Below are 22,025 nucleotides of genomic sequence, written 5' to 3'. Positions count from 1 at the left end.
TTCTGGATTATCCATGGCAGCACGACACATAATCATCATCGTCTTCGCCTCCAACCTCTCCGCCATGGCAGTCATCAGCATAGTATTCATCTGGACATGAATGAGGCCCAGGAGAGACGACCTCCACGACGGTATGCCAAACGGTAAAATTACAATCACATATGTCCGATGCCACACTATGGTCTGATGATAGTTTCTGACACTCTGTAGACATGGATGGCTCAGGCCAGATCATCCGCACCAGCATGTCGTCACAGCTCGGCTTCCGGTACGAGGATCTGCGCAAGGCGACTAATGACTTAAACCAATCAGATCAACAAGCTTGCCCAGGGTGGCTATGGTTCAGTTTACAAGGTACATTGCCGTGCCATTTGGGACACCACACATTGGGACAAATGCAACACCGATTTCATTGATCATATTTCTTGAAATGCTTGCTTCATCTGAATTTGAGATTGTGATAATATGCTGGATATCCCAGGGTGTGCTTCCGGATGGCCGGGAGATCGCCGTGAAGCGGCTCTACCTCAACTTGCGGCAGTGGATCAACTAGTTCTTCAACGAGGTGAAGCTCGTCAGCCAGGTGCAGCACAAGAACCTCATCAAGCTCCTCGGGTGCAGCGTCGAGGGTCCCGAGAGCCTCCTCGTCTACGAGTACCTCTGCAACACCAGCCTCGATCACTACCTCTTTGGTAAGAAAAGAAAACAATCCCTGCATTCCGAAGTGAAAGATAATCTGTAACGCCCTCGATGCGGCTATAGCTCCCACGTATCGAGGCACGACTTAGAGACATAACCGCATTGAAAGCAATGTCGCAAGTTAGGCAATCATCACAACATCCCATGTAATATAGAATAAAAGGGGAGATACATAGTTGGCTTACACTCGCCACGTCACATCAAAGTACATAAATAACATACATCATCCAAACACTCATGGCCCGACTACGGCGCCAAAATAGAAGAAAACCCAACATGCGACACGGTCCCGATCAAACCCAACCGGGCACCACTACTGATCATCAGGAAAAGACACGTAGTATCGCTGAGAGTCCTCGTCGAACTCCCACTTGAGCTCGTACTCGCCACCTGGAGCGGAATCACCTGGACCTGCATCTGGTGTAATAGTAATCTGTGAGCCACAGGGACTCAGCAATCTCGCACCCTCGCGATCAAAACTATTTAAACTTATAGGAAGGGTAAGGCAAATATATGTGGAGCTGCAGCAAGCGACTAGCATATATGGTGGCTAACTTATTCGCAAAAGAGAGTGAGAAGAGGAGGCAAAGCACGAGCGAGAATCTAGAGAGAGCAACCTGCGCAAACATAACTCCAACACCGTGTCCACTTCCCGGACTCCGCCGAGAAGAGGCCATCACGGTAACACACACGGTTGATTCATTTTAATTAACTTAAGGTTCAAGTTATCTACAACCGGACATTAACAAATCCCATCTGCCCATAACCGTGGGCACGGCTTTCGAAAGTTCAATCCCTGCAGGGGAGTCCCAACTTAGCCCATGAGAAGCTCTCACGGTCAACGAAGGAATAGACCTCCACCCGAGACATTCTGATCAGACTCGGTATCCCGGTACAACAAGACATTTCGACAGGTTAAAACAAGACCAGCAACACCGCCCGAATGTGCCGACAAATCCTGATAGGAGCTGCACATATCTCTTTCTCAGGGCACACTCAGATGAACAATCCGTACAACTAAAACCAAACCTCGAGTTTCCCCGAGGGGGCGCTGCATAGGGCTCTAGTTCGGACCAACACTCAGAGGAGCACTGGCCCGGGGGGGGGGGGGCTAAAATAAGATGACCCTGGGGCTCCGGAAACCTAAGGGAAAAAGAGGCTAGGTGGCAAATGGTAAAACCAATGTTGGACATTGTTGGAAAAGCTTTAATCAAGGCGAACTATCAAGGGGTTCCCATTATAACCCAACCGCGTAAGGAACGCAAAATCCGGGAACATAACACCGATATGACGGAAATTAGGGCGGCAAGAGTGAAACAAAACACTAGGCGAGAGGCCGAGCCTTCCACCCTTTACCAAGTATATAGATGCATTAAGATAACATAGCAAGATAATGATATCCCAACAAGTAAATAAATGTTCCAACAAGGAACGACTCCAATCTTCACCTGCAACTAGCAACGCTATAAGAGGGGCTGAGCAAAGCGGTAACATAGCCAATCAACGGTTTGCTAGGACATGGTGGGTTAGAGGTTCAACATGGCAATTGGGAGGCTGACAAGCAAAAGGTAGACATCATAGCATTGTCATAGCAAAAGAGCGAGCAAACTAGCATAGCAAAGATAGTAGTGATTTCGAGGGTATGATCATCTTGCCTGCAAAGCTGTCAGAGTTGACTGGATCCTCAAAAGCAAACTCAACGGGCTCCTCGCTAGCGAACTCATCTCCCGGCTCTACTCAAACAAGACAAACAAGCCACAAGGATACAATCAGCCACGTGCAAGCTCAAACAATAAGATGCAAAGATGGTATGCTATGCGGGATGCGATGCGGGATGCAAAATGCAAGATATGACAGGAAATGCATGACCTGGCCTCAACTTGGAAAACCAAGTGTGCCACTGGAAAGAGGGGATGAAATCGCTTGAAAACGATATAAAGAACGCCGGAATCGGAGTTACGGTTTGGAAATGGCAAGCGATTCAAATATGACACCGGGCTGCGATTTACAGCAAGTAGGCCTCTAAATGCAATGAAATGAATATGCTACAGCACTCAAACATGACAACAAAATACATGGCAGGGAAGCATTCAAGATGCTTAACAAAAGACTAGCAATGAGCTACGGCCAATTCATCCATCATGAGGTTCAAACAAGCATGGCAAAAACGCAAATGCAAAACAGATTCAGACTTAGTGAAATCAACACTTGTCTGAAATTTCAGATCGTGAAGCCCTCTTCGGAGCAACAAAACAACATGCTACAGGACCTGATTAAGACAAAGAAGAACATGACATGGAGCTACTCAACCAGCTTAACAAAAGACCCTTAGTGACCTTGAGCCAAAAGGGATCACAAAATATACTAACAAGCACACGAACATAGCTAAAACACAATCAGTTTTCAGACTTAGTGAAAACTGAGACATGCTGAAATTTAGCTCACGAAGGCATGTAAACGAGCTCGATGCACTCATTACGGTGCAAGTCATGGCAAGGCAAGCATACATCCATTAATAAGGCACAAAATACAAGCTAGTCATGGCAAGATCAATGGCATAGCATGCACGGATCAACTACAATAGCATCGGCAAAATCGCAAACAAGTTGACGATCTGCCCAGATTCACAACGAAGCAAAAGTAGAGCTCGATTGGCTCAAGCTAGGGTGCTCCATAATTGCAAACAAAGACATGGATGGATAGAGCATAACAAGATTAACAAAATTCCTTTACTGATCATCCTGAAAAGAGGCACGGATCACTAGGAAACGACACGAACATATGGCATCATGAACTAAACAATCCCAGACTTAGTGAAAACTACTAAGTCCCTGAACACAGATTTACCGGGTGCCTCACTTTGCAAGCTTGCACAAGTCATCACACACATCCTAAAAATACATGGGTTGCACCTCTGGAAATATAACAAAATCCTTAACAAAACATATGAGGACTCACAGGCATAGCATGCACACAATAATCATGGCAAAAATGACAAAAGTCTAAGATGAACTAGCAGATCTGACAATTAACTCATGAAGCCCTCTTCTAACAGCATTTCGGGCATCAAGATGAACTCAAATGAAAATGATGCAATTGAATGAAATGATGTACTCATCGAGACGAACATTTTGATATGCTATATGCCCAAACCGGAGCTACGGATGCGGAGATATAGCCGGTCAAAGTTAGCACAAAAATTAGGGTTCGGAGGAGAAAGTCAACCGAGGGGATTTTAGATCCAGATCTGGCACGGAAAATGAGGATCGCCGGGGTTGACTCCTGTTTGCCGGGAAGACGACGGGGATCGCCGGAGAGGGCCGGATCCGAGGCCGGTGAGACGGGGGGGGGGGGGGGCGCCGGGGCGCGGTCGCCGGCGCCGGGCGGTGGCGGCGCTCCTTGCCGGCGAGGTGGCGGAGCTTGGCGTCGGGCGACGGCGGCGTCCGGCGACCGGAGATGGGAGAGACGGCGGGGCTCGGCCGCGGTGGCTCCCAAGCGGCGGGGCGAGCCGAACGGGCCTCGGGGGTGAAATGATGTACTCATCGAGACGAACATTTTGATATGCTATATGCCCAAATCGGAGCTACGGATGCAGAGATATAGCCGGTCAAAGTTAGCACAAAAATTAGGGTTCGGAGGAGAAAGTCAACCGAGGGGATTTTAGATCCAGATCTGGCACGGAAAATGAGGATCGCCGGGGTTGACTCCTGTTCGCCGGGAAGACGACGGGGATCGCCGGAGAGGGCCGGATCCGAGGCCGGTGAGACCGGGGGGGGGGGGGGGCGCCGGGGCGCGGTCGCCGGCGCCGGGCGGTGGCGGCGCTCCTTGCCGGCGAGGTGGCGGAGCTTGGCGTCGGGCGACGGCGGCGTCCGGCGACCGGAGATGGGAGAGACGGCGGGGCTCGGCCGCGGTCGCTCCCAAGCGGCGGGGCGAGCCGAACGGGCCTCGGGGGCCCCGGCTGGGCCGAGCGGGCCGGCGGGACAGAGGCGGCGAAGTGGGGCGCCCGCGGGACAGGTGGCGTCGCGCTGTTGGTCCGGGCGGATCGACGGACGTGTCCGGCGCGTCCGGACGTGTCCGGCGCGCGAGATCTGTTTTTTTAGGGTTAGAGGAGGGGATCCGCGAAATTTTGGAGGGGGGGGTGTATTTATAGGCATAAGTGGAGTTAGGAGAGTCCAAATAAGGTGCGGTTTTCGGCCACGCGATCATGATCGAACGCTCTAGATGATGGAGCAGAGTTAGGTGGGTTTTGGGCCAAATTGGAGGGGTGTTGGGCTGCAACACACACGAGGCCTTTTCGGTCCCTCGGTTAACCGTTGGAGTATCAAACGAAGTCCAAATGATACGAAACTTGACAGGCGGTCTACCGGTAGTAAACAAAGGCCGCATGGCAAGTCTCGGTCCAATCCGGAAATGTTTAATCCCCACACACGAAAGAAAGTTAGAAATGACCACCGGAGGAGAACGAAGCTCCGGAATGCAAAACGGACAACAGGGAAAATGCTCGAATACATGAGATGAACACGTATGCAAATGCAATGCACATGATGACATGATATGAGATGCATGACAACGAAAACAACACACGGAGACAAAGATCCGAACCCGAGAAATAAATATAACTTAACGCCGGAAACGACAAGAGTTGGAGTACAAATTGGGAAAGTTATATCCGGGGCGTTACAACACTCCACCACTACGAAAGGATCTTGTCCCGAGATCTAGGACTGAAAGAACGCCGGGTACTCAGAACGGAGGTGATCCTCGCGTTCCCAGGTAGCTTCACGGTCGGAATGGTGTGACCACTTGACTTTGAGAAATTTGGTCAACTTGTTGCGAGTCTTGCGTTCAGTCTCTTCAAGAATAGCAACTGGGTGCTCACGATAAGAGAGATCTTCTTGGAGCTCAATGTCCTCGAAGTTGACTGTGCAGTCAGGAGTCTTGAAGCACTTTCGAAGCTGAGAGACATGGAACACGTCATGAACATTTGCAAAGTTTGAAGGAAGCTCGAGTTGATAGGCGAGGTCGCCTCTCTTGCTGACAATCTTGAAAGGTCCCACGTATCTCGGGGCAAGCTTTCCTTTGATACCGAAGCGACGAGTCCCTTTCATAGGAGAGACGCGGAGGTAAACATGATCTCCGATCTCGAAAGCCAAATCACGGTGCTTACTATCATAGTAGCTCTTCTGGCGGGATTGGGCTGCTTTGAGGTTATCACAAATGACTTTGCACATTTCTTCTGCCTCTGTGATTAAGTCATTACCCAGCAGCCGACGTTCACCGGTTTCGGACCAGTTGAGAGGGGTACGGCACTTCCTGCCATACAGAATTTCAAATGGGGCCTTGCCCAAACTTGCTTGGAAACTGTTGTTGTAGGAGAATTCAGCATAAGGAAGACAATCCTCCCACTTCATGCCGAAGGAGATCACACAAGCCCTGAGCATATCTTCAAGAATCTGATTGACACGCTCGACTTGACCGCTTGTTTGGGGATGGAAAGCAGTGCTGAAGCGGATGTTGGTGCCCATGGCCTTCTGAAAAGAATCCCAAAATTTGGAGGTAAAGATGCTGCCACGGTCTGAAGATATCACTTGAGGAATACCGTGCAGAGAGACAATTCGAGAGGTATAGAGTTCCGCCAATTGAGCTGCAGTGATCGACTCTTTGATAGGCAGAAAGTGAGCCACTTTGGTGAGCTTGTCGATGACAACGAATATAGCATCATTGCCACGCTTGGACTTTGGAAACCCAATCACAAAGTCCATTTCAATGTGGTCAAACTTCCATTCTGGAATGGCAAGAGGTTGGAGGAGACCTGCTGGCCTTTGGTGTTCTGCCTTCACTCTTCTGTAGACATCACATTCATTCACGAATTGAGCGATCTCGCACTTCATTCGAGTCCACTAATAAGCTTGCTTGAGGTCCTGATACATCTTCGTACTCCCAGGGTGGATGGAGAGGAGAGAATTGTGAGCCTCGTTCATGATCACTTTACGAAGGTCACCTTTGGGTACAACAATTCGATCCTCAAATAAGAGAGTGTCCTTGTCATCAAGGTGGTAGCACTTGTACTTGGACTGACTCTTGGCAATACCAATCTTCACCTTTTTCACCATAGCATCAAGAAGCTGGGCTTGGCGAATCTGGTCTTCCAAGGTAGGAGAGAGTTAAAGGTTGGCGAGGAAACCTTGAGGAACAACTTGCAGATTAAGTTTGCGGAAAGCTTCACAAAGCTCGGGTTGATAAGGCTTAAGAATCAGACTGTTGCAATACGCTTTTCTGCTCAAAGCGTCAGCAATCACATTGGCCTTGCCCGGAGTATACTCAATACTCGGATTATACTCTTGAATCATTTCGACCCATCGAGTTTGCCTGAGGTTGAGATTAGGCTGAGTGAAGATGTACTTGAGACTCTTGTGATCAGTGAAAATGTCCACTTTTCTTCCCAATAGAAGATGTCTCCAAGTCAAAAGAGCATGCACAACTGCCGCCAACTCGAGATCATGAGTGGGGTAGTTCTTCTCATTATGCTTCAAATGGCGAGAGGTATAAGCAACAACTTTCTTCTCTTGCATCAAAACTGCGCCAAGACCTTGGAGAGAGGCATCACAAAAGACCTCGTACGGCTTGGATTTATCAGGCGGAGTCAAAACTGGAGCAGTGATCAACTTCTCTTTCAAAGTGTTGAAAGCAATATCACACTCCGGAGACCAAACGTATTTGACGTGCTTCTGAAGAAGGTTAGAGAGAGACTTCGCGATCTTAGAAAAGTTTTCAACGAATCTTCGGCAATAGCTTGCGAGACCGAGGAAACTGCGGAGTTGCTTCACGTTCTGAGGAGGTTCCCAATTTACAATTGCAGACACCTTCTCAGGATTCACGGCAATACCCTTGGCAGAGATGATATGACCAAGATAAAGAACCTCATCGAGTCAAAATTCACACTTGGAGAACTTGGCATAGAACTGATGTTCTCTGAGCTTATCAAGAACCAAACGCAAGTGCTTGGCATGATCTTCCTTGTTTTTGGAGAAAACCAGAATGTCGTCGAGATAGACCAAAACAAAGTCATTGGTGTAGGCGTTGAAGATGAAGTTCATCATGCGAGAGAACATCGGAGGAGCGTTGACGAGGCCAAAAGACATGACAGTGTATTCATATGAACCAAAGCTTGTCCTGAAAGCCGTCTTGGGAATATCTTGCTCACAGATACGAATCTGGTGATAACCCATACGGAGATCAAGCTTGGAGAATACTTGAGCACCTTTGAGTTGTTCGAACAGCTCATTGATGTTGGGAAGTGGGTACTTGTTCTTGATGGTCTTCTTGTTCAATGGACGGTAATCAACACAAAGTCGGTCCGATCCACCCTTCTTCTTCACAAAAAGAACACCACAACCCCACGGAGAAGAACTAGGCCGGATGAGACCCATTCTCTCTTGCTCATCGAGTTGTTTCTTCAGCTCCTTCAACTCTTCAGGTCCGAGCTTGTAAGGACGTTTGCACACAGGTTCCGTGCCGGGCTCAAGATCAATAACGAATTCAATTGGCCGGTGCAGAGGCATTCCTGGGAGCTCTTCTGGAAAGACGTCTTGATATTCGCAAACGACTGGAATTTGCGAGATAGCATCCAGTTCACCCTTCTCATTGAGAGAAAACAAACGGATGGTATCATCATGAGCGGCAAAGACAATTACATCCTCAGATGAATGAGTCAATTGAATCTGCCTGGCTGCACAATCAAGCTGAGCCTTGTGCTTAGAAAGCCAATCCATTCCGAGAATAAGATCAATATCCGAGTTACCAAGAACCATTGGGGAAGAAAGGAACTTGTAATCGCCCAAAGTGATAGAGACATCGGGAGCAACCAAACTAGAAGTCAAAAGCTTGCCGGGAGAAACAACTTGCATGGCTTTGGGCATAATCTCAGTATCAACATCGTGCTTCGAAGCAAACGGGCATGACAAGAAAGAATGCGATGCACCAGTATCAAAAAGTACTTTTGCAGGAATATCATTAACAGGAAGGTTACCCATGATGACATCTGAAGAATCCTCTGCCTGAGCTGCGTTCATCAAGTTGACCTTGGCATGCTTGGGATTATGCTTGACCACTGCTGTACTTGCCGATCTCACAGGAGGAGGAGGAGGAAGACGCCTCTGGTTGAAACACTTGTTGGCATAGTGACCCTTTTCTTGGCACTTGTTGCACGTGACCTCTGAAAGCGGACGGTGGTACGGAGCACTCGGTCTTGGAGGTTGAGACGAAGACTTGTTCTGAAAGCCAGGGTTGGGTGGGTGGGAAGAACCACTGCCACTTTTGCTCTTCTGCTGATACGGCTGACGGAACGGAGGAGGAGGAAGCCAAAACTTCTGCTGCTTCGCCACTTGAGTAGAGGAAGAAGGAGTAGCATCTCTGGCTCGCTTCTTGGAAGCATCACACCTCAACTGAGCAGCCTCTTGCTTCAGTGCCATGTTGTAGAACTCATCGTATCTCAACGGCTCAAAGAGGACAAGAGCGAGCTGAATTTCTTCTCTGAGACCACCCCTGAACTGGTATATCATGCTCTTCTCATCAGGTACGTCCTGCTTGGCAAAGCGGGCGAGCTTCTGGAACAACTTGTTGTAGTCATAGACAGACAAAGAGCCTTGCTTCAGATTGCGGAATTCCTGACGCTTACTTTCAACCACACTTTGAGGGATGTGATGAGCTCAGAAATCTCGAGGGAAATCATCCCAAGTGATCAGGCGTCCACCTCTGGAATCCTTGTACTGCTGGAACCATTCTGCAGCCTGATCTTTGAGTTGGAAGGAAGCGAACTTGACGAAATCTTCAGGCCTGACGTTGCTGCATTCAAAATGCTTGCCCAGATCCACAAGCCAATCGTCAGCATCGGAAGCCTCAACACAATTGCTGAACGTCTTTGGACCATTAGTAAGGAACTGGTTCAGTGTAGCAAAATGATTCTGATTGTTGCCTTGATTCCCTTGCCTGCCTTGATTGTGCTCTTGGAGAATTTGCATGATCAACTGTGTGTTTGCATTGGTTGCGGCCATCACAGCTTGCCATGCCTCCGGAGGAGGTGGAGGTGGTGGCGGATCAGGATTCGGAGTCGTGCGCATTGGAGGAGCCATCCTGAAGAGGTTGACCACCATTAGCACATTGATAGACAAAATATTGAAGCTGAATCCAATGGAATGAAAATTGCAACATAAAGTCTTCACATCCGAACAAAATGAACGAATGCATTTCTCTTGAAGTGGTCACATATCCCTAAATTGCGAAGCCGCGTAGAATTAGGTAGAAGAAGTAAATCAACAAGGTACGGCTCAAGAACGAATAATCGGTAAGAAATCCCAATCTCAAACCAATATCCGTGGAAGAAAAACTAGAGCTACGAGAATTCCCACCTATGAAACTCCCGAAACTTTCCGGTTATGCAATCAGGTGTTGGGGATACAGGGGAAGCATAATATCTCACCCAAACTAGCAATTCCTACATTCAGCTGTATCCATCCTTCAACACATAACCAAGAAACCTTCGGAAACCATCTACCTCAACCTTCGAAAAGCATCCGTTATACAAGTTATGGCGATACTCCCGAACTCCCGCCCCAGTACTGGGTGGCGTCGAGGTTATCTCACCAACGAACTGCATAAAAGAGATTTTCGATGTCGGCGAACATATCCCAAGTATTTCAGAATTGCAACGATAAAATTATGATGACAACACCTCAGAGCTCAACTCCCCGGGACACTTCCACTAAACCCCTGACAGGAGGCACCAAGACAATGTTCTCATCATAAAACCATCGGAACGATTCCAAGATACTCGCGTGATCCTAAATTTTTTTTAGTGAAATTTGAGAAGAGAAGAGTCAAAACTCTACGTCAGGATGCCTTACCAGAGCGATGAGGAGACTGGGAAGTAAAAGAATTCCTAAGCTCTCCGATATATAATTCCTAAATGACTCAAAGCATTTTTCTAGACACAACTCGGCTGCTAAAAACGATCAAGCAATGGGGCTCCTAAGGTCGGGGAAGGCTCTGATTACCAACTTGTAACGCCCTCGATGCGGCTATAGCTCCCACGTGTCGAGGCACGACTTAGAGACATAACCGCATTGAAAGCAATGTCGCAAGTTAGGCAATCATCACAACATCCCATGTAATATAGAATAAAAGGAGAGATACATAGTTGGCTTACACTCGCCACGTCACATCAAAGTACATAAATAACATACATCATCCAAACACTCATGGCCCGACTACGGCGCCAAAATAGAAGAAAACCCAACATGCGACACGGTCCCGATCAAACCCAACCGGGCACCACTACTAATCATCAGGAAAAGACACGTAGTATCGCTGAGAGTCCTCGTCGAACTCCCACTTGAGCTCGTACTCGCCACCTGGAGCGGAATCACCTGGACCTGCATCTGGTGTAATAGTAATCTGTGAGCCACAAGGACTCAGCAATCTCGCACCCTCGCGATCAAAACTATTTAAGCTTATAGGAAGGGTAAGGTAAATATATGTGGAGCTGCAGCAAGCGACTAGCATATATGGTGGCTAACTTATTCGCAAAAGAGAACGAGAAGAGGAGGCAAAGCACGAGCGAGAATCTAGAGAGAGCAACCTGCGCAAACATAACTCCAACACCGTGTCCACTTCCCGGACTCCGCCAAGAAGAGGCCATCACGGTAACACACACGGTTGATTCATTTTAATTAACTTAAGGTTCAAGTTATCTACAACCGGACATTAACAAATTCCCATCTGCCCATAACCGCGGGCACGGCTTTCGAAAGTTCAATCCCTGCAGGGGAGTCCCAACTTAGCCCATGACAAGCTCTCACGGTCAACGAAGGAATAGACCTCCACCCGAGACATTCTGATCAGACTCGGTATCCCGGTACAACAAGACATTTCGACAGGTTAAAACAAGACCAGCAACACCGCCCGAATGTGCCGACAAATCCCGATAGGAGCTGCACATATCTCTTTCTCAGGGCACACTCAGATGAGCAATCCGTACAACTAAAACCAAACCTCGAGTTTCCCCGAGGGGGCGCTGCATAGGGCTCTAGTTCGGACCAACACTCAGAGGAGCACTGGCCCGGGGGGGGGAATAAGATGACCCTGGGGCTCCAGAAACCCAAGGGAAAAAGAGGCTAGGTGGCAAATGGTAAAACCAAGGTTGGGGATTGCTGGAAAAGCTTTAATCAAGGCGAACTATCAAGGGGTTCCCATTATAACCCAACCGCGTAAGGAACACAAAATCCGGGAACATAACACCGATATGACGGAAACTAGGGCGGCAAGAGTGGAACAAAACACTAGGCGAGAGGCCGAGCCTTCCACCCTTTACCAAGCATATAGATGCATTAAGATAACATAGCAAGATAATGATATCCCAACAAGTAAATAAATGTTCCAACAAGGAACGGCTCCAATCTTCACCTGCAACTAGCAACGCTATAAGAGGGGCTGAGCAAAGCGGTGACATAGCCAATCAACGGTTTGCTAGGACATGGTGGGTTAGAGGTTCAACATGGCAATTGGGAGGCTGACAAGCAAAAGGTAGGCATCGTAGCATTGGCATAGCAAAAGAGCGAGCAAACTAGCATAGCAAAGATAGTAGTGATTTCGAGGGTATGATCATCTTGCCTGCAAAGCTGTCAGAGTTGACTGGATCCTCAAAAGCAAACTCAACGGGCTCCTCGTTAGCGAACTCGTCTCCCGGCTCTACTCAAACAAGACAAACAAGCCACAAGGATACAATCATCCACGTGCAAGCTCAAACAATAAGATGCAAAGATGGTATGCTATGCGGGATGCGATACGGGATGCAAAATGCAAGATATGACAGGAAATGCATGAACCTGGCCTCAACTTGGAAAACCAAGTGTGCCACTGGAAAGAGGGGATGAAATCGCTTGAAAACGATATAAAGAACGCCGGAATCGGAGTTACGGTTTGGAAATGGCAAGCGATTCAAATATGACACCGGGCTGCGATTTACAGCAAGTAGGCCTCTAAATGCAATGAAATGAATATGCTACAGCACTCAAACATGACAACAAAATACATGGCAGGGAAGCATTCAAGATGCTTAACAAAAGACTAGCAATGAGCTACGGCCAATTCATCCATAATGAGGTTCAAACAAGCATGGCAAAAACGCAAATGCAAAACAGATTCAGACTTAGTGAAATTAACACTTGTCTGAAATTTCAGATCGTGAAGCCCTCTTCGGAGCAACAAAACAACATGCTACAGGACCTGATTAAGACAAAGAAGAACATGACATGGAGCTACTCAACAAGCTTAACAAAAGACCCTTAGTGACCTTGAGCCAAAAGGGATCACAAAATATACTAACAAGCACACGAACATAGCTAAAACACAATCAGTTTTCAGACTTAGTGAAAACTGAGACATGCTGAAATTTAGCTCACGAAGGCATGTAAACGAGCTCGATGCACTCACTACGGTGCAAGTCATGGCAAGGCAAGCATACATCCATTAATAAGGCACAAAATACAAGCTAGTCATGGCAAGATCAATGGCATAGCATGCACGGGATCAACTACAATAGCATCGGCAAAATCGCAAACAAGTTGACGATCTGCCCAGATTCACAACGAAGCAAAAGTAGAGCTCGATTGGCTCAAGCTAGGGTGCTCCATAATTGCAAACAAAGACATGGATGGATAGAGCATAACAAGATTAACAAAACTCCTTTACTGATCATCCTCAAAAGAGGCACGGATCACTAGAAAACGACACGAACATATGGCATCATGAACTAAACAATCCCAGACTTAGTGAAAACTACTAAGTCCCTGAAAACAGATTTACCGGGTGCCTCACTTTGCAAGCTTGCACAAGTCACCACACACATCCTAAAAATGGATGGGTTGCACCTCTGGAAATATAACAAAATCCTTAACAAAACATATGAAGGACTCACAGGCATAGCATGCACACAATAATCATGGCAAAAATGACAAAAGTCTAAGATGAACTAGCAGATCTGACAATTAGGGTTCGGAGGAAAAAGTCAACCGAGGGGATTTTAGATCCAGATCTGGCACGGAAAACGAGGATCGCCGGGGTTGACTCCTGTTCGCCGGGAAGACGACGGGGATCGCCGGAGAGGGCCGGATCCGAGGCCGGTGAGACGGGGGGGGGGGGGGGCGCCGGGGCGCGGTCGCCGGCGCCGGGCGGTGGCGACGCTCCTTGCCGGCGAGGTGGCGGAGCTTGGCGTCGGGCGACGGCGGCGTCCCGCGACCGGAGATGGGAGAGACGGCGGGGCTCGGCCGCGGTGGCTCCCAAGCGGCGGGGCGAGCCGAACGGGCCTCGGGGGCCCCGGCCGGGCCGAGCGGGCCGGCGGGACAGAGGCGGCGAAGTGGGGCGCCCGCGGGACAGGTGGCGGCGCGCTGTTGGTCCGGGCGGAGCGGCGGACGTGTCCGGCGCGCGAGATCTGTTTTTTTAGGGTTAGAGGAGGGGATCCGCGAAATTTTGGAGGGGGGTGTATTTATAGGCATAAGTGGAGTTAGGAGAGTCCAAATGAGGTGCGATTTTCGGCCACGCGATCGTGATCGAACGCTCTAGATGATGGAGCAGAGTTAGGTGGGTTTTGGGCCAAATTGAAGGGGTGTTGGGCTGCAACACACACGAGGCCTTTTCGGTCCCTCGGTTAACCGTTGGAGTATCAAACGAAGTCCAAATGATACGAAACTTGACAGGCGGTCTACCGGTAGTAAACCAAGGCCGCATGGCAAGTCTCGGTCCAATCCGGAAATGTTTAATCCCCACACACGAAAGAAAGTTAGAAATGACCACCGGAGGAGAACGAAGCGCCAGAATGCAAAACGGACAACGGTGAAAATGCTCGAATACATGAGATGAACACGTATGCAAAAGCAATGCATATGATGACATGATATGAGATGCATGACAACGAAAACAACACACGAAGACAAAGACCCGAACCCGAGAAATAAATATAACTTAACGCCGGAAACGGCAAGAGTTGGAGTATAAATTGGGAAAGTTATATCCGGGGCGTTACATAATCATACTTCAAATGGTAGATTTTCATTCTTGTTGATCTTCCATGCTTGGTGATGCAGAGGCTTTCAAGAAGAAAGCGTTGGATTGGGAGCGGCGGTCGGAGGTCGTCCTTGATGCGGCGGAGGGTTTGTCATACCTCCACAATGGCTTTGAGGTTAGGATCATACATAGGGACATCAAGGCCAGCAATGTGATGCTGGATGAGAGGTTTAGGCCTAAGATTGGCGATTTCGGCCTGGCAAGGAAATTCATGGAAGATCAAACCCACCTCAGCACTGGCCTCGCGTGAACATTGTAAGTTCACTTGTCCAAAACATCTAATCTGATCAAGGGGTGAAGAAAATTTCACGATAAATTGTGCAATGTGTACAAAGAAATAGAACTGACCATGCCTAACTTTTGCAGTGGATATATGGCTCCGGAGTACATCGTTCACGGGCAGCTAACGGAGAAGACCGACATCTACAGCTATGGTGTGACCGACATCTACATCTACCGGCTGCAAGAACCACAACTCTGTGGCCTCAACGGCTGAGAGACTGTCCCTCATGTCACAGTAAATTCTCCCATTTCCCCTCTTGTCAAGTACTAGTGTACTGTAGCATGTCAGACAACCTGATGCTGACATCCTTTCATCTTCAGATATGGAAGCACTACACCGGCACCCTGATGGAGATCCTGGACCCAAACCTCCGCGACCAATGCTCGGAGGCGGAAGCTCTCAAAGTGTTCCAAGTCGGGCTGTTGTGCGCGCAGGTGTCGCTGAACCTCGGACCATCAATGTGGAAGGTGGTGGATATGCTGGGTAGTGGTGATAGGGTGCTGCCCCAGCTTACCGAGCCTCCGTTCATCGACGTGAAGGGGTCGAATGCAAAGAGCGAAAGCTCGGGTTCATCAATGTCTGATGTTGAACTCTAACAAGTCGCCGTTCTCGATGAACAAGCTGTCAGTGAGTGGGGTGCAGGCCAGGTGATTAACAACAGGGTGTGAGGATCATTTTAACATATTTTTCATTATTTTACATTAGGTGATGTTGAAGTAATACTAACTGAAAATGTTCCGATCATAGAACCCTGTTTGTAAGATGTAAGTAAGCAACCATCGGAATGTTAATTTTGTAAAATATTCACAGAAGTGCAGTCTTCAACTCCAACAAACACCATGTCAGCCAAAATCAACTAAAATCCATCTCTTTTCCCCCCATGTGCCCATCACAGTGACGAGATTTAATCAACATCTAACAGCAGATAAAAACAGAGGGAAAAGTCAGAGAATTCACACAAAACACAACAAACCAAAAAAGTGACAAAAGTTAGAAAAGTCAGAGAATTCACACGAACCTCTTATTTTCCATTTATGTTTATCTAACTACAATTAATTGGCGTATGGGCATTCCACAGCAACTATTAGTACTACCGCATCTTCAGCAGAGTGGTGTCATCTCAGTGTACCAGGGGGCGATAATGTGGGATGATTAATTCACGAATACATGAGTTCATATGTATACCTCTTCGTCTAGCCGGCGGCCTGAGGATCGTCTATGCCGTTTGATTGCTCGGTGTTGGGCGCCGACAAGCTGAGCCCCTCGCATATGCTGTTCAAATCTAGCTGTACCGTGCCGGACGTGTCGCCTACATCATCAATGCTCGACTGGGCGGCTGTGCAGACCAGAGTTTGGGTGCCTTCACCGTCGAGTATTGTCTCGCCGCCGCCAAGATCTGGCCGGGGAACCTATCCAAGAAAAGCAGGGGAGAGCACCAAGTTGGCCGCGGAATCAAAACAGCCAGCACTACGTATCAAAAGCTCATCATATGGACCGTAGTCTGGCTAGGCTCGGGCTTCCCAGAAGTTATTGATCTATGTAAGAAATATTGTACGTTGATGCTTTGAGTAATACAAATTTTTCCTGCAAAAAAAGGTATAAAGTTGAGACACTTATTTTGAGACGGAGGGGGTATTTTTCAGTCAAGATACTCCATGGAGTTTACTTCAGGCAGGAAATACATGTTGATTTCTTGACCACATCGAGTGACACTCCACATAATTTACTTCAGGCAGGAAATACATGTTAAACGATTATCTGTTTCCATCCTATCATGTTGTATACAAATTACACAGTTGATTGCTTTATTTATGTGGGTTACCATTACCTTGCAATTAGCCAAAACTTGTTGGTTTTTGGTTTTGTGCCCACACCAAGCGTTCCATTCGATTATGTTATCATATGTATACTTAACCTCAATTCTCTGCTGCATTTGGTTTTTTCGCCATGGGCGTCTCTATGCCACTATTATGATTGTATGTGCATGTCAATGTGGTTGTGAGTAGGTTTGCTAATGTGGTTAGGGCATCTACAAGGCAAACCCTCAAACTGCCTGCAACCGTCTGAATTGCATGGTCTGGACGTGTTTAGCCATCCAACGCGGACTTGTATCGGTCCGGCGAGCGGTCTAGAAGTACTTTTTTCGGCAAAGCCGAGACAAAATTGGGGGGGGGGGGGTTGCGGGAGTCCGGACAACATCCACGTAGGCTTGCGACACCCCCGGCCCACCCAAAACCCCGCACAGACCCCGCACCTCCATCCTCCCATTTTCTCCCATTCAGTTATTCTCTTTTGCCTTCGCCGCCTGCTCCACCACCCTAGCCGCCACGCCACACCCCTGCCGGACCGGAACTCGATGAGTCAGTCACCTCCAACGGTACACCCGAGCTCCACGTCACTTCTCCTTGAGCGCCGTTCCGCACCTCTCCTCCGACCGTCGCGCAGGTACAATCCGCTCCTATGAGGCTCACCATGCCGACAACTATTCGGTGAATTGCATGAGCTAATTTTTTTGTCCCTTCTTCTTTGAAGCAATGGATTCAGATATGGAGTACATATATAAGCACTATGTTGAGTCGTCCGACTCGTCAGACGAGGAAGACTACACAGATGAGACAACGATGATGTAGGTGGTGCTTGCATACGCGGATGTGCGGAGGAGCATGTTCTGAAATTGAAGGGATCAATCAAGGGTCATCGAGTGGTCAAACCGCAACCAGGAGCGCGGCATTTGACGCTGATGGATGACTACTTTGCCCCCGATGCCCTCTTCGCTATCAATTTTTGCCAGTGCTTTCGGATGCACAAAAATGTTTTCGATCGTCTCTACCATGGCGTCCGGTCATTTGATGATTACTTCATCTTGAAGAAGAACGCTGTGGGAAGGATTGATTTCTCTGGTTACCAGAAGTGCATTTTTCAGGAAATACTATCGTATGCATTAGCCAAGAGACATAGTAGCAAAGACATGAGTTCTTAACCTGCTCCTTGTAACCATCGTGTACATAATGGTTAGCTCTACAGGAATCAGAGAATTTGCCATCAACCAGTTCTCCTCTGACCTAGTAGCAAAAAGAGAAAGAAGCGGAAGAAGAAGAAGAAGAAGCGGAAGAAGAAGAAGAAGAAGTATAGGTCATTTTTGTGCTAACCTAGGTGATGATGCCATTTTTGAGCCAACTTATGTAAGTATAGCTCATTTTTTAAATCTAACTTAGGTAATTATGCCATTTTGGAGGAAAATAAGCTAAGTATATGACATTTATGAGAGAACCAAAATTATTATGCCATTTTTGAAATGAATAAGCTAATTATGTCATAAATGAACTAAATAAGCTAATTATGCCACTGGGAGAGGAGGCCGGGGAGGGAAGAAGAGAGGAGGTAAATCGGGATGTGGCCGTGGGAGAGGTAGGCAGGCTCCTACGCCTTCCTCGCCGCCACCCCCAGCTGAGTCACCCGAGCACACAGCTAAAAGATCAAACAGATCAATTATTGTGTCTCTAGAGGTGCCCCCTGCCCCCGTATATAAAGGAGCAAGGGGGGAGAGGCGGCCGGCCAAGGAGGGCGCGCCAAGGGGGGAGTCCTACTCCCATCGGGAGTAGGATTCCTCCTTTCCTTGTTGGAGTAGGAGAAGGGAAGGAAAAAGGAGAAGGGAGGAAGGGGCGCCCCCCTCCCTAGTCCAATTCGGACCAGTCCATGGGGAGGGGTGCGCCCACCCTTTGAGGTCTTTTTCTCCTTTCCCGTATGGCCCATTAAGGCCCAATACGAATTCCCGTAACTCTCCGGTACCCCCGAAAATACCCGAATCACTCGGAACCTTTCCGATGTCCGAATATAGTCGTCCAATATATCGATCTTTACATCTCGACCATTTCGAGACTCCTCGTCATGTCCCCGATCTCATCCGGGACTCCGAACTACTTTCGGTACATCAAAACACATAAACTCATAATATAACTGTCATCAAAACTTTAAGCGTGCGGACCCTACGGGTTCGAGAACTATGTAGACATGACCGAGACACGTCTCCGGTCAATAACCAATAGCGGAACCTGGATGCTCATATTGGCTCCCACATATTCTACGAAGATCTTTATCGGTCAGACCGCATAACAACATACGTTGTTCCCTTTGTCATCGGTATGTTACTTGCCCGAGATTCGATCGTCAGTATCTCAATACCTAGTTCAATATCGTTACCGGCAAGTCTCTTTACTCATTCCGTAATACATCATCCTGCAACTAACTCATTAGTTGCAATGCTTGCAAGGCTTATAGTGATGTGCATTACCGAGTGGGCCGAGAGATACCTCTCCGACAATCGGAGTGACAAATCCTAATCTCGAAATACGCCAACCCAACAAGTACCTTTGGAGACACCTGTAGAGCACCTTTATAATCACCCAGTTACATTGTGACGTTTGGTAGCACACAAAGTGCTCCTCCGGTAAACGGGAGTTGCATAATCTCATAGTCATAGGAACATGTATAAGTCATGAAGAAAGCAATAGCAACATACTAAACGATTGAGTGCTAAGCTAACGGAATGGGTCAAGTCAATCACATCATTCTCCTAATGATGTGATCCCGTTAATCAAATGACAACTCATGTCTATGGCTAGGAAACACAACCATGTTTGATCAACGAGCTAGTCAAGTAGAGGCATACTAGTGACACTCTGTTTGTCTATGTATTCACACATGTATCATGTTTCTGGTTAATACAATTCTAGCATGAATAATAAACATTTATCATGAAATAAGGAAATAAATAATAACTTTATTATTGCCTCTAGGGCATATTTCCTTCAGTCTCCCACTTGCACTAGAGTCAACAATCTAGTTCACATCACCATGTGATTTAACACTAATAGTTCACATCACCATGTGATTAACACCCATAGTTCACATCGTCATGTGACCAACACCCAAAGGGTTTACTAGAGTTAATAATCTAGTTCACATCGCTATGTGATTAACACCCAAAGAGAACTAAGGTGTGATCATGTTTTTCTTGTGAGAGAAGTTTAGTCAACGGGTCTGTCACATTCAGATCCGTATGTATTTTGCAAATTTCTATGTGAACAATGCTCTCTATGGAGCTACTCTAGCTAATTGCTCCCACTTTCAATATGTATCCAGATTGAGACTTAGAGTCATCTGGATCAGTGTCAAAACTTGAATCGACGTAACCCTTTACGACGAACCTTTTTGTCACCTCCATAATCGAGAAACATATCCTTATTCCACTAAGGATAATTTTGACCGCTGTCCAGTGATCTACTCCTAGATCACTATTGTACTTCCTTGCCAAAATCATTGTAGGGTATACAATAGATCTGGTACATAGCATGTCATACTTTATAGAACCTATGGCTGAGGCATATGGAATGAATTTCATTTTCTTTCTATCTTCTGCCGTGGTCGGGCTTTGAGTCTTACTCAATTTCACACCTTGTAACACAGGCAAGAACTCTTTCTTTGACTGTTCCATTTTGAACTACTTCAAAATCTTGTCAAGGTATGTACTCATTGAAAAAACTTATCAAGCGTCTTGATCTATCTCTATAGATCTTGATGCTCAATATGTAAGCAGATTCACCGAGGTCTTTCTTTGAAAAACTCCTTTCAAACACTCCTTTATGCTTTGCAGAATAATTCTGCATTATTTTCGATCAACAATATGTCATTCACATATACTTATCAGAAATGTTGTAGTGCTCCCACTCACTTGTAAATACAGGCTTCACCGCAAGTCTGTATAAAACTATATGCTTTGATCAACTCATCAAAGCGTATATTCCAACTCTAAGATGCTTGCGCCAGTCCATAGATGGATCGCTGGAGCTTGCATATTTTGTTAGCACCTTTAGGATTGACAAAACCTTCTGGTTGCATCATATGCAACTCTTCTTTAATAAATCCATTAAGGAATGCAGTTTTGTCTATCCATTTGCCAGATTTCATAAAATGCGGCAATTGCTAACATGATTCGGACAGAGTTAAGCATCTCTACGAGTGAGAAAATCTCATTGTAGTCAACACCTTGAACTTGTCGAAAACCTTTTTGCGGCAATTCTAGCTTTGTAGATAGTAACACTACTATCAGTGTCCGTCTTCCTCTTGAAGATCCATTTATTTTCTATGGCTTGCCGATCATCGGGCAAGTCAATCAAAGTCCATACTTTGTTCTCATACATGGATCCCATCTCAGATTTTATGGCCTCAAGCCATTTCGTGGAATCTGGGCTCATCTTCGCTTCCTCATAGTTCGTAGGTTCGTCATGGTCAAGTAACATGACCTCCAGAACAGGATTACTGTACCACTCTGGTGCGGATCTTACTCTGGTTAACCTACGAGGTTCAGTAACAACTTGATCTGAAGTTTCATGATCATCATCATTAACTTCCTCACTATTTGGTGTAGATGTCACAGGAACCGGTTTCTGTAATGAACTACTTTCCAATAAGGGAGCAGGTACATTTACCTCATCAAGTTCTACTTTCCTCCCACTCACTTCTTTCGAGAGAAACTCTTTCTCTAGAAAGGATCCATTCTCAGCAACTAATATCTTGCCTTCGGATCTATGATAGAAGGCGTACCCAACATTTTCTTTTGGGTATCCCATGAAGACGCACTTCTCTGATTTGGGTTCGAGCTTATCAGGTTGAAACTTTTTCACATAATCATCGCAACCTCAAACTTTAAGAAACGATAGCTTAGGTTTCTTGCTAAACCACAGTTCATATGGTGTCGTCTCAACAGATTTAGATGGTGCCCTTTTTAACGTGAATGCAGCTGTCTCTAATGCATAACCCCAAAACGGTAGTGGTAAATTGTTAAGAAACATCATAGATTGCACTATATCCAATAAAGTACGGTTATGACGTCCGGACACACCATTACGCTGTGGTGTTCCAGGTG

General features: G+C 47.0%; 1 pseudogene across 1 annotated transcript; it reads left to right on the top strand.

Annotated features, from left to right (window-relative positions):
* Positions 1-13: 13 nt before the first annotated feature.
* On the top strand, positions 14-15,942 carry LOC125513041 (cysteine-rich receptor-like protein kinase 42; annotated as a pseudogene). Its single transcript, XR_015609050.1, has 7 exons — positions 14-143; positions 211-354; positions 482-692; positions 14,838-15,072; positions 15,184-15,334; position 15,371; positions 15,421-15,942. The product of XR_015609050.1 is annotated as a cysteine-rich receptor-like protein kinase 42 (transcript).
* The last annotated feature ends 6,083 nt before the right edge of the window (positions 15,943-22,025 follow it).

This window comes from Triticum urartu, chromosome 6A, assembly GCF_056163025.1.
Source record: "Triticum urartu cultivar PI428250 chromosome 6A, HENAU_Tu73, whole genome shotgun sequence".
NCBI lineage: Eukaryota > Viridiplantae > Streptophyta > Magnoliopsida > Poales > Poaceae > Triticum > Triticum urartu.
This window is presented reverse-complemented; position numbering and strand designations above follow the sequence as displayed.